Raw genomic sequence first — 13,365 nt, forward strand, 5'->3', positions numbered from 1 at the left:
GAAATACATTAATGCTTCTTTTTCTGTTCACTAATCCTTTTCAAATCTATTTGGATTGTAGTGAATGCATATGTTTTTCACAAGTATTTGCCCAAAGGTTTATGCCAATACATTTCAGGCTATGAGTTCTTTCTTGTGAAATGTTTACCTTAACTATTCAGTTGGTCACCTACGTAACATAGTACTATTTCTGCCTGTTTGGATGATGCAATAAATAAATAAGAAATAGAAGGCAAGGCAAAGGCCCCTGTTCAGTACCACCCATGCATGCCCATGCCTCTTAGCTATGACACACCCTATTAGTCACCAGACATCCTCATTCAAAACCAGGGGTGGCCAACCTGTGGCTCCGGAGCCACATGCGGCTCTTCAGAAGTTAATACGCGGCTCCTTGTATAGACACAAACTCCCGGGCTGGAGCTACAGGTGCCAACTTTCCAATGGGCCGGGGTGTGTGTGTGTGTGTGTGTTCATTGTGTAATGACCCATCCACTCCCAGTCTCTATTCAAGCCTAAGTTAATTGTATCCAGTTTGCAAATTAATTGCAATGGAGTCCAAGGAGAGACTGCTGAATTGGAATTAATTTGCAAACTGGATACAATTAACTTAGGCTTGAATAGAGACTGGGAGTGGATGGGTCATTACACAAAGTAAAACTATTTCCCCATGTTTATCCCACCCACCACTGTTCCTCAGACATTCTTGTCAACTGCTTGAAATGGCCCACCTTGATTATCACTACAAAAGGTCGTTCCCCCCCCCCCCCTCGAACTCTCCTGCTGGTAATAGCTCACCTTAAGTGATCACTCTGGTTGCAGTGTGTATGGTAACACCCATTGTTTCATGTTCTCTATGTATATAAATCTCCCCACTGTATTTTCCACAGAATGCATCCAATGAAGTGAGCTGTAGCTCATGAAAGCTTATGCTTAAATAAATTTGTTAGTCTCCCTTTTCTTTTTGCGATTACAGACTAACACAGCTGCTACTCTGTGACCTATTACTGTGGCTCTTTGGCAATGTACATTGATAAATTCTGGCACCTTCTCAGGCTCAGGTTGACCACCCCTGTTCAAGGCTATGATACTCAACTCAGTAACCTCCTCTCCAGTGCATGAGACACAACCAGCCTATTATTCTGTGCCCCCATATGTGACACACCATCCAACTCCCACCTCACCTAGGAGAAACCCAGCCCATTGCCCTACATTCCTTATGCCCATGATGGCAATCACACTCCCAACCCTGCTGTACCCCACTGTGTGACAGATGTTCCCAACCAATGTCCACACGTTTATGATAGACCCTCTCCACGCAGCAACCACATGTGTGTGACAAACCTACTTCCACCTACTGTGTTGTGCTTTTTCACATGACAGGCTAGGGTTAGGAGTGTGCCAACTGCACACCAGTATGTATAACAAATCAGTGAGGAAACCACTTGACCCTAGGGAGGGGAGGAGCAAAAAAAATCAGTGTTAGGAGGGAATGGCAGAGGGAAATTGCACGGAAGTCTGGAGACAGGAAGGTGAATGGGGAGTTGCAGAATGGGAAGAAAGGTTGAGAGCAGGCAATTCATTTCTATGATCTGCAACCCACGGATAGAGATTAATTTATTTGGCGCTCTCATGTACATGTGCATATGGGTAGGCTTGTCATGTGACCATGTGTAATCACTTGGGTGGCTATTGTGACTATGTGTGACTATGAATACAAAAACAATCTGAGAACAGTGTAGATTTTTAGAGTACTTACTAGAGTCACGCTTTAAACAGAAACCTAGTTTTAACCTTCACTATAGCCCCTGCTATAATCAGGGTGTATAAGAGGGCATTTGTCTGTGATTGAAAGGGTGGGGTGTACTAGTGTGCAGTGGTGCATGATGTTGAGCATGTCAGTGCATGGGATGTTTCAGAGTAGCAGCCGTGTTAGTCTGTATTCGCAAAAAGAAAAGGAGGACTTGTGGCACTTTAGAGACTAACCAATTTATTTGAGCATGAGCTTTCCTGAGCTACAGCTTATGCTCAAATAAACTGGTTAGTCTCTAAGGTGCCACAAGTCCTCCTTTTCTTAGTGCATGGGATGTTAGTGTGCACGTGGCTATGTGACTGGGTGTGTTAGTGCGTGGGGGTGCACTAGCGTACGTGCCAGTATATTATTGTATAGGAGTGCTCACGAAGGAGTGCGTGTGAGTATATTACAGTGTGAGTATGCGTACATTAGCCTTGCTTAGTGTGAGTACGTGACTGCATTTGTGTCATTGCATGGTGTAGCAGCGTGTAAGCTGGTTGTTTATGTGCACTGTATTGTATGTGCGCATCTAAACCCTCCATACTTCCCCCTGCAGCAATAGCTGTGAAGCAGCAACGGCAGTAGCAACTCAGCTCCCTGCAGCCCGCACATCACCCAGTGCCAGCCGGCTAGAACCGGCCCCAGCAGCCCGGTCTCTGCAGTCAGAGTCAGAATGGCTAAACGCCCGTTTTGCCTTCCCCCTCCCGCTGCTCTCCTCCATCTCTCCCCGGAGCTCAGTGCGCGCTGGGCAGAATCACCGAGTTAGCTCACAAAATGCCTACGCGGTACTTAGAGACGCAGGCAGGACGGGTGGGGCCGCATCGGGGGGGACGGGGGGGGGGGGACGAGATCGGCTGAAGCAGGGGGGAGAAGGAGGGAGGCGGAGGAGAGAGAGGAGCTGGAAAAGGTGCTGCTAATTTATATCTATTTAAATTTTTTCTCTTTTTCGTGCCTGTTTCTTTCCCCTCCTGAATTCCAGAGCTGGAGACATTCAATCTGTACAGCTGGGTGTAGCTTAACTAATGGGCTTGGGGAGGGCACCATAACCCATCTGTTAAGCATGTGAAGGGCACAGACTCCTAGGAGGGAGAAGAATTGTGTGGTGTAAACTAGAAATAATGGGATGGAACTGAACCCAGGGATAAGGTCTGTTAGATTGTGGAACAGAGTCTCCCCAGGAAAGTTGATTTGCTCATGTCATTTAAAACTAGGACTAGTGGACAAAACCCTGGAAAGTAACTGTCGTCCTGCACTGGTCCCCGGAGAAATGGGCTAGATGTGACACAACAAGGCTTACCCTGTCTGATTATAGCCATTTGAGGGCTCAGGGTGTGGGGACTAGACAGCACATTTTGCTTGGCTGGTAACTTAAAAAGGCCAGAAGCTTGTGATACCATACTTTTGTGTACTTTAGAAAAAGGGAAAGAGATCATCAGGCAGACAGAGTTACAAATAGACACATAGGGATAGAATTGGAGAATCATGTAGGTCAACGGTTCTCAAACTATGGGGGGAGCGCCTCCCAAGGGAGGTGCAGGAATGTGTCAAAGGAGGCGCCAGCTGTGTGCTTTGTGTGTGTGTGTGTGTGTGTGTAAGAGCTCTGGCTGTCAGCCCCAGGTGGCTGGGGCTCCTGCAGAAGGGCCATGCACACCCGGGAGGCAGGGATAAAGGGAACAGCTGGAGCCCCGCCAGCCAGGCTTGGGCTCTCCTTCTCCCCCACCCCATCCCTCACCAGAAGGCAGCCGAAGCTCTGGCTCTCCTTCCCCTAGTCCCCACAAATCCCACACCAGGAGAGGACGGAGCTCCAGCTGTCAACTCCAGGATGGCAGTAGCAGTGAGGAAGTAAGGGTGGCAATGGGGTGCAAAGTCTGCTGTGAAACGTGACACTGGTGAATATAACTTTTCACATTGCCACCCTTACTTCTGTGCTCCTGCTGGCTCAGTGCTGCCTTCAGAGTTGGGTGGTCAGCTAGCAGCTGCTGCTCTGCATTCTGCCTTCAGAGCTGGGTGGTGGTATATGTACTTGGGGAGGGGGTGGGGGAATGACTACAGATACAAAGAAGGGGGACCCAATCACATACATTTGATAACCACTGACATAGATTGATCTCAAGTCCACTGCTTAACCAGCCAGTAGTCAGTCCCATGAGGAAGAACAGTGCAGCTGCTGCTAAAATGGCACTGCAGGGAAAGGAAATAATACTGGGGAGTTAGAGAGATGGGAGGAATATGGTGGCCTTTGAGAGCAAGTTTAATTTAGGGGGCACAGAAATGGGCTGCGATTGATGGTGGCAGTTTGAGGTGTTCAGCAGCACTTTGAGAGGGTTTTTTTGATGAGACCCCAAGATGTAGAAGGTGGACGGTGGGATGGGCTTCTATGTATCCTCTATCATCAACCTTGTCCTTTTCTTTTCAATTTTCTGCATCCCCATCTCTCTCCCTCTTTTTCTATCTCTCCATGTCTTTCTCATTTTCTTTTTCTCGATCATTCTTTCCTTCAGGCCTCTTTCCCCCCTTGCATCTTTCTGGCCCTCTCTCTTCTCTAATTCCTTCTCTCACTTTCTGTTTCTTTCTACTTTTTTCTTTCTCTATTTCAGCCTTGGGAAAGTTCCTTCTTTCTGTCTCTCCCTCTCTTGTTCTTGCCATCTATTCTCTTTTCTCTGTTTGACTGTCTTGTTCTGGGCCTCCATCTCTTTCCCACATTGTCCTTCGCTGAATGTTGATGGTATTTCAAGGGTTGGTGGGCATGGTTTGATGCAGGCGCAGAGTGCTGTGTCTTAGGGGCAGGACCGGAAAAGGGATGATAAACATTTGCCCTACGAGCCAAAGGGCTTTATAGAGCATGTTAAAGAGCCCCTGGGGTTATCCCAGTTCCCATGATGTTTTACATCTGGTATGACAATTGCACTAGACGATGAGTTAGATGGGGGTGAGGAGCTTTTGAGACTAAACTCATTGCAGGGAGTGATCACTCCATCAGATTCTCTTTAAACTGTCTCCTGGTTATATGTTCAGTGCCCTTTGCCTGCACTAAACAGAAGCAGCAAATTGTCAGGACCAGGGGGGTGTCTCTAGGATCTTCTATTCCCTGTGGGGGGAGCATTACACAAGCAATTATTAGGAGGTTGATTGGGGTGTGGAGTGACTCTGCTCCCTTTTCTTCTGCTGCAGCCAGTGAAGGTTTGGAGGAGAAAGAGATACTTTGCAGAGTGGGCAGAAGTAGGTCACTGCAGCTGGCAGCTGTAGTTGGTGCAGTGTGATGTCGGCAAAGGATGGTGGTGGGAGGGGGGAATGGCCAGAGCGGGGAGCGTGTGAGAAGCATCTGAAACAGAGGAAAGGGAATTGTGTGGGAGTCACTGGGAGGAGTTGCAGGGGCCAGGCAGCCTCCTGCAGGCTGATTGCATGAATACCAGACACACCCTCAATCTCCTTACAGTCCTTCCCCCCACCATCTGTATCTCCCATGCATGCCTGTGTGAGATCTTCTCATGTGTCTCCAACAGAAAGAAAGTAGAAGAGATTCCGGGCTTGTTTCTCCACTGCTTTGAACTCGGGGTTGTTATTTTTATCTGGGCAAAATGGTGTGTGTGTAAGATGTCACATGGTGTAGGCAGTGGAGAATCAAGCCTGAGGGGAGAGAAAGAAATTGATGGAAGAAATGAGAGTAAGATGAAGGGATAGAAAAGGATGGATGAAATAAATGACAGAGAGGCTGATGAAGAAAGGATGATGAAAGAATGTAGTGCAAGATGTTAAAAGAAGGGGAGAGGAAGCAGCCAGAAAGAAATCTGGACAGGGAGTAAGAAACAGATGGAGAAAATAGAGAAAAAAACAGAGGCAGAAAGGAAAGAAAGGAAGAGAAAAGGGAGGAAGGGAAATGTGCTAGGCAAAAATTATCCATGCTATATTCATTGTAATTGCTACTGTGTATGTGTGGGTGGGGGGTCATCTTCTATTTATAAATGCATCCAGCAAAGGGAGCATGTTCTCGTTGCCTCTGCCAGAATTCATGAGGGCATAAACTTTTTCAGCCAACTCTTCCCCCACCATCCCCACCCGCTTCAAAGAACGTCAGTAGTTCCGGCCTTACCAGCTCCACAAGGTGTTGCAGTCCTGGGAACCCCACCCAAAACTCTTCCAGTGCCCCCTCAATCCTGACCCATAGCACTCCTTGCTAGTCCAGTCCTGCCTCAAGCTACCAGTTCCTCCTATGCACCTCACTCTTTACCTGCAGCGCCTCCTGTTATTCCATCATGCTTCCTCTTACCCCACCCCCAGCAGCTCAGCTCTTTCATCTTGGTTTTAACCCGCAGCACCTCCTGCTATTCCTACACTGAGACCTATGCATAGCTCTACTGATGCACCTTGACTCTGGCCAAAGATCATATTGTCATCTTCCTCTTGAGTACAGTGAAAATATGTTTAATATACTGTTCAGTTTGCATCATTTGACCTTTTGTATGTTTCTACATTTATGCCATAGCCCTGCCTGCTATAGTTTCAGCAACAGAAATAGAGAGAGCTCTAGTACTATTGTGTATTGTTATATGGTTATTGTACCACATAAGAATGCATTCATTTCTCTCTCTCTCTCAGCCATTCTCCTATTGCCCTTGTGGCAGCCTCCATCTGCTGCCAGAGCTCATTCTGCCTTGTGCCTCTTTTGGCTCTATCTTTCAGACCTCTGCTCTCCAAGATGCTCAGCCAAAGTCAGAATGGTGCAGTAGTCTGCAGACGCACAACACACACCCTCCCAGACATCTCCGCCCCCTCTCCTCTTGTGCTCAGTCCCCACTCTCTCCTTCCTGCCCTGATGCTGGCAGTGTGACTACTCCTCCCTTGCCTGCAGTGATCCCAGCCCTTACTGCAGTGCAATCCATCACTCCTGGCCAAGGTCTGTGTGCGAGTGGAGGGGGAGATCCTGACTCTGAATGGGATTGTGGGTGGGCATGGAATGTAAGTCTCCTTTGCTAAAAAGGGAGAAGGGGCTCTTGGAATACAGACCCTTCTAGAACAGAAACCTCCTGCCCCATTCCTAGATACTTTATTTAGTCAGTCAGTTCCTGTGTTTCTTTGAAAATAATGTCTCTGCCAACATTCCAGTGAAAGTGACAGAAAGGAAACCAAGGAGACAGACAGTGAGAGAGGTACAAAAAGATACATACAGCAAGAGAAACCATAAGAAAGAGCACAGAAAAGAGAGAAAGGGCTGGGGAAGAGGAACAGAGGAAGAAAAAACAGGGAGAGAGAAAAGACAGATACAGAACAAAACGATAAAAAAAAACACACAGGAAGAAACAAAGAAAGACAGTGAAGGACACAAGTGACAGAAGGAAAGAGGGAGCTGAAGAGTGATCTATAAGGAGAGGGGAATAGATTGATGAGAGGAGATCATTTGAATTTTTAAGTGTTTTTATTAAGCAAAACAAACATATTCTGAAGTGAATGTAAATATTTTCCACAGCCACATTTAGATGGGATTAACACACCTTTTAATTCTAAATGAAGGAACAACTACAGATGAGGATATTATTAGTGGACAATAAAAATGATCTTTTCTACAAAGTGCCCCCTCTCCCTCTCCTCCTCACTCTTGTGAGCTACTGGGGCACTTCAAAGATAGCTGCAGAGTTAGATAAAAGAGATGAATGATTAAAACATCAGTGAAGTCTACATTTAGGCCTTGACAACACTGGAATTGTAGCCATCTGGGAGCTGCACCAGTGCAAACATCTAATGTCGACATGGTTTATGCTGGTGCAGATCATTCTGCACTGCTGCAACTTACCCTAGTTCAAAACTGAGGTAAATTACTCCATAGCAACCCCTTAATGTGTGTGTATATATGTTTTACACCAGTACAGCTCCAGGAAGTGGCAATTCTAAAAGATGCTATACACTGAGTAAGAACATGCATTGGATTGGGGGTTGGAAAGGAAGTCCTCCTTTGGGCAGAAGAAGCTCCCAGGAAGAAAGGAGGAGGAAGCCTTCAAGCAGGGAGCTAGGGAGGAAAGGAAACACTGGAACAACTTCCTCCTATCTCACTGAGGGGGGTGGGGGGAGGTGATATGTCTGAGCTCTGAGAATTTCAACACACTTGGCCAAACATGGGGGCTTTGCATCCCATGTGACAAAGAAGGATGCTTGGCTATGGTATGTGAAGCTGCAGGAGTGAGGAGCTGAATGCATATTGGCTGAACACTCTCAGCCTCCCTTGTGGGCTCCCAGAAGGGTTTTCCAGCCCATCAGAACTGGTCTTGATGAAGCAGAGGTCCAGGTGGAGAGAGTTCTACATCCTCAAGGCCATCACAGTAAAGGTACAATCACCTGCGAAACAGAAAAGGATCAGGACCAAACTCCCCTGAACTTTGAAGATGTGAATTTCATAGCTGTCCCCATCTTTAGACTGGGGTGAACACAAGCCCCGATCTAAATACCCCAAATTTAGGAGAAGATTGGATCTGGCTTTGAACTCTGTGGCTTAGGTCCATCTCTACTGCCAGCACAGGGCACAATAGGGGAATGACTCAAAAGATGGTATCAGAGCTCAAGTAATAATCGATCCTATAAGAAACTTTCTGGCTCCCAGGAATATTCCCCTTGCCTACCCTGACTCAAATGAACACACAGTGTTACATTGAAACAGGTTACAGAAACTCATTAATTTCTCATTGCTGAGACATAGTAACCAGGCATTAAGTTACAAGTGTATGTGAAGGCCAGGGAGATGCAGAGATAGAGAGAATGAAATTAGCTGAAACTGATGGCTTCCCAAATGCATTACAGACTTTATACTCAGGGATCATTCGCCCGCTCACTGAAAAGCAGTGATCTCTGGGGTGGAAAGCATCATGAGAGTTTGAATTGCCCCAGGGCAGTTGGTTTTGTTTTGCAATGAAAATATTACATTGCCTGCATGACAACTTCCCTAGCAACATGTTATGACGTTAGGGTCAGTACTGACTCAAGAGGGAAGAACACCCCTTGCTGAGCCATTCACACTACTCCTTGACACGTGGAACCCCATCAAACCACACTAAAGCTTTGGGGATCTGAACACCCCTATGACTCAGAGGGGAGAGTTTCCCTGTGGCACAGCACCCCCTAGCATTATATTGGGTCACTGGGGTTGGCACTTTTCCCTCGAGTCACCCATATCATGACATGCATCCACCAAGGTTAACTTGGAGGTCCCCCAGATCTACTTTGCTGGGGTAAGATGCCTGCAGCCGAGTGAGAGAAAGAGGGGAGATAGGCAGAAATAGAGGGAGATTTTTGAGTTTCCTGGAGGTGATCAGATCTCCTGAAATATCAAGTTTCATGGGGAAGGACTGTGGAGAAAAATCACAGATTCTTCTTCCCCCAAAACCTCCCAACTAAAGAGGTGCAGAACCAGATCACTCAGAAGCAGAGCGAGGTTTAAAGGAGGAGCCATAAAAAATTAAATTGACTAGGGACCCTAGCTCTGAAGGTATATGAAATGTAATCATAGTGAACTAGGATATGTGGAGTGCTGTAGCTCCCTCCAGTGTCCACTAAGTGCAAGGGCACCATCCTCTATACTTTTTTCATTTACAGTTGTCCTATTTATAAAATATTGAATTGCCTCCAAGAATATTCACAATAAATAGCAATAAATTCATTGGCATTGAAGGCTAAACCAATGCTAACTAATATCACAAAGTCATTCTCCATCAACCCCCAAGCTTCCAACTCCCCTGGGTAAGCAAATGAGCCTTGCAGCCTGCCCAGAAATACAAAAACCTCAGACCCTGTTGGACCAAGTTGGAGGGGAAAGGAGAGGGTGTGTGTGGAGGAAACTGAATCCAAGTTGATGACCCCTCACTAAGAACAGCCTGCACATAGCTCCCCAGAGGTTTAAAACTGAGGGTTATTAACCCAAGTGCAATGTCTGATTTCGGCTGTTGTGGAGAACACAATGAGAAGGTAGGTGGTTTCTGAGTTATAAGAGACTCAAACCACAAAAAGATTTAGAGATCAAAACCAACCACCTTGAATTTTTTTATGTGGCACACAGGTGTAATATGGTCCCTATGTGAAACACGTTCTGTGCTATCTGAAGTTTCTAAATGCTTTTCAGGAACTCAATCTGTATAGCACATTACAGTGATTCAACCTAGAGAGCAAAGGCCTGAATTACTGAAATGAGGTCCAGCTTCAAGAGAAAAAGTTTCCACCTCCTAGACAAGCACAGGTGGACAGAAGCACTCAGGGACATCACTGCTGGCTTGAGATCTAGAAACAGCAAAGGCTCCAAGAGACTTTTTACCCAGGTGCCAGGTATCACCTCCACTATTTCTCTTTGTTGTTTCATCACCTTATTGGCATCTCCTCTCTCTTGTCTGGATTGAGTTGATGCTAACTAGCCCTCATCTAAACCCCAGTCTTGGCCATATATAAAGAATTGCATTGGCTGGCGCCAGTGGAACAGATGGATAGCAGTGTAGCCCAGAATGCCTCATTAGCTCCCCTAATGACTGCAGGACTCCTGTAATTCCTCCCACCTTCTGCACTCCTTTCGCTGCCTCCTGGGACCAGTTGTCTCCTTCCCAGCTCTTTGGAAGGGCTGGAAGTGGGAAGGACCAGCTAGCCACTGACTTAATTTTTCATCCCCAGTGGTGGCTTGTCCGAAGGCTCTCTAAGGGTGGAAAGTGCTGGCTCACCCACTGCAGAAGCTCTGCACCAGTAGGGGAAGGTAGCGCCCCACCAGGCCTGGTGTGGTAACTAGGACACTTTGAGGATTTCCCTCGGACCTGTGCACTATGAATGATTGGGTTAGCATGCAGTTTCTAGAGAACCAGTGAGGGTTACAACTCTATGCCTCATGGGGCACTGCCTTCCCCTACAAGGTTTCCATCTCCTGCTGCCTTATTAATGAGGGACCTTGGGCTACTTCCTACCCTTCCTTCCTTGGGATTGGCTACAGGACTGTGACTATGCCTGGCAGCTCCCTTGAACCCAGGAGATGGGGGATGATTGGCCAGCTTATGCCTCCCAAGATCAAAGGAAGGAGCTGTGAGGTACAGGAGGCAGTAGTAGGGGAAGAAGGTCACTGAGCACCATCTCCAAGTGAGCAACAATAAATAGGGAGGCCTCAGGTCCTGTTAGGGGAAGGGGTAGGGAAGCTGGTCAGCTGAGAGTGGAGAGGGAGGATATTCCAGTGGTGGGAGGGGAGGTCATAGCTTTGCTCCCTCAGGCTCACAAAACATTTTGAAAATTTTAAGGCAAGGCTGTTTAAGTGGGTTCAAGTTATGATATGAATGATCACACAACTCTTTCTTTCCCTTTCTTTTTCTGTCCCTCCTATCTTCCCTCCACTCTTTTTTCTTTACCTTCACCATCTACCTAATAGCAGCCAAAATGGCAAATGCAATGCAGAAATTGCTCCTCATTCCTCCTGTAGATTCTGATTCCTGCCGTCTCTCCCCCCCCCCACAGTCCAGTTCCCTAGGGTGAGTCCCCTCCTATAGCCCATTTTGCAAAGCAGCTAGTGAAGGGAGGATGCTTAGCTTTCTAACTCCTGGCTCATGGACACGGGGTGATGTCATTACTCTCTCTGCCAGCTGATTCGCTGGTTGCCAGGCACTCCATCTGTCAGCTTTCCATGAAAATCATGCATCTTAGTTCTGGGCTTTTCTCTCCTCTCCTTTGTTTATCTGATCCTGCTTTCTCTGTTCCTGGGACATTTTTGTGCCCTCTTCTTGAAACACATATGTGGCCATCTAGGACTTCATGGTTGTCATCTTGCTCCACATGGAACATCACAGCAGCAGCAGTGATGAAACTGCATTCCTCCTGCTCCAAAAGCCCAGGAACTAACCACTTAAGCTAAAGGAGACTCCCCATTAGCTGTTACCAGTATAGGGTGTATGACACAAAGTGCAGGAGTCCTGTTTTCAGTAGAGGTCAATGGTACATGTATAAGGCATCTGATTTTAGGTTTTAACAGATAAATATTGGTAATCCCCCCCCAAAAATTATAAATTTGAGTTTACCCAATAAAAACTGGAAATGGTTACTCAGTTCATGTTGACTTCACCCTTTTCCCAGTGTAATTTGTGTATAAAGATGATATCCCTGCTCCCTGGCTTGTGGCTAAAGGCTTGTCTACATGGAGCAGTAATGCAGACTATGCAGAGATCTAATTTCTAAAATGCACTAACACATTGCACATTAGTTGGGCCATGTAGACCCTTCTTGGTGCACACTAGAATTTCCTAGTGTGCTTTAATGTAGTGCTATTTCAAACAATATTATGTGTATATACCAAGAGAAAGTTCAGAAAAACCCAGATTTTTGGACATCTATATAGAACTCAAAAATAGTTACAAAATAAACCCTGAAAATGAAATTAATAAACCCCCTAAAGCAGAAGCCCTATGTACATACATCTAGCCAGTTAATTTATATGATTTCCCTACCCATTGCTCTTGTGCTCAATTATGTTCTTTAAATGATCCTGAATTCCTCTTGTTACAGCACAGCGATGGAGCCAGGACTCAGAACCAGGATATATATCTGGAATTTGAAAGTCCTGTGGGATATTAGTGGAAAATAAACTTTAAATATAATTCCTTCTCAAACTGTAACAAATTGCATTAAAGAATGATACACTCAGGTCCCCAAATATTTCTGGAAATGGAAACAAGTGTTACATTTGGGGATATTCAGGGATGGAAAGAAAGGAGAAAGGAAAAGGAGGAGATATATGAAAAAAGTACCTAGAAAGAGTTACAGAGGGAAGGAGAGAGAAATGTAGTAAGAAAAAGATACAATGGGAGATTAACAGAGGAGGTAGGTTGTGGGGGGGAGAGCGGGAGGGGGGTAGAAATCAGATGCCTTATACATGTACCATTGACCTCTACTGAAAACAGGACTCTTGCACTTGGTTTCATACACCCTGTACTGGTAACAGCTAATGGGGAGAGAGACTTTTTGACTTTTAAAACACTTTTAGTAATATCAGTGCAGAAACACAGCAAAAACAAAAATACAAATTCAAAAACAGTTGCCAAGCCCCGAACAGTACAAAGTGCAATTCCAAGAGTCTAACTTATAAACTAATATCTTATATTATATATTATAAACTAATCACGTATACGCTATTTGGATCAATTTATTCAGTCAAATAGCTTATAAAAGTGTATAATATCTAAACTCCAGAAGAGGACGTAAAATCACTAAAAATCTAAAAAAAACCCCAAACACCAAAACAAAAAAGAACATCGGCAATCCCGGTACCAAATAATTTACATATACTTTTTAAAATGGCCATCTTTGCTTGACCCAAAATAAACTTTGCAAGGCATATCATAGATCTATTTGTGCACCTAAACTTAACAGTCAAAATAAATACAGTAGGAGAAAAATCAAGGGACAATAAACAAAAAATACCCTGAAGTAAAACAAATAATGGCTGTAACCTGGACCAAATAAGAAATGTATGAAAAATAGTCTCCTCTGTGTCACAAAAAGAACATGGACACCGACACCTGTGGAGTCAAAAGTTGCACAAACACATTCGTGGCAATAGCCCCGTGAAGAATTCTCCA

At 45.5% G+C, this 13,365-nt stretch overlaps 1 protein-coding gene across 2 annotated transcripts in view; it reads left to right on the forward strand.

The window, feature by feature from the left end:
- The first annotated feature begins 2,171 nt into the window (after window positions 1-2,171).
- Window positions 2,172-13,365, forward strand: part of MFAP5 (microfibril associated protein 5) — a 44,355-nt gene continuing 33,161 nt past the window's right edge. Inside the window, exon 1 of one of the 2 annotated variants that reach the window (XM_084637196.1) lies at window positions 2,172-2,189. The gene's annotated coding sequence lies outside the window, so the exon portion shown is untranslated. Of the gene's footprint in view, window positions 2,190-2,636; window positions 2,700-13,365 lie in introns of those variants that run through there. The other variant, XM_084637195.1, reaches the window with a different exon arrangement.

The sequence above is a fragment of the Lepidochelys olivacea genome (genome assembly GCF_965140295.1).
Source record: "Lepidochelys olivacea isolate rLepOli2 genome assembly, chromosome: 1".
NCBI lineage: Eukaryota > Metazoa > Chordata > Testudines > Cheloniidae > Lepidochelys > Lepidochelys olivacea.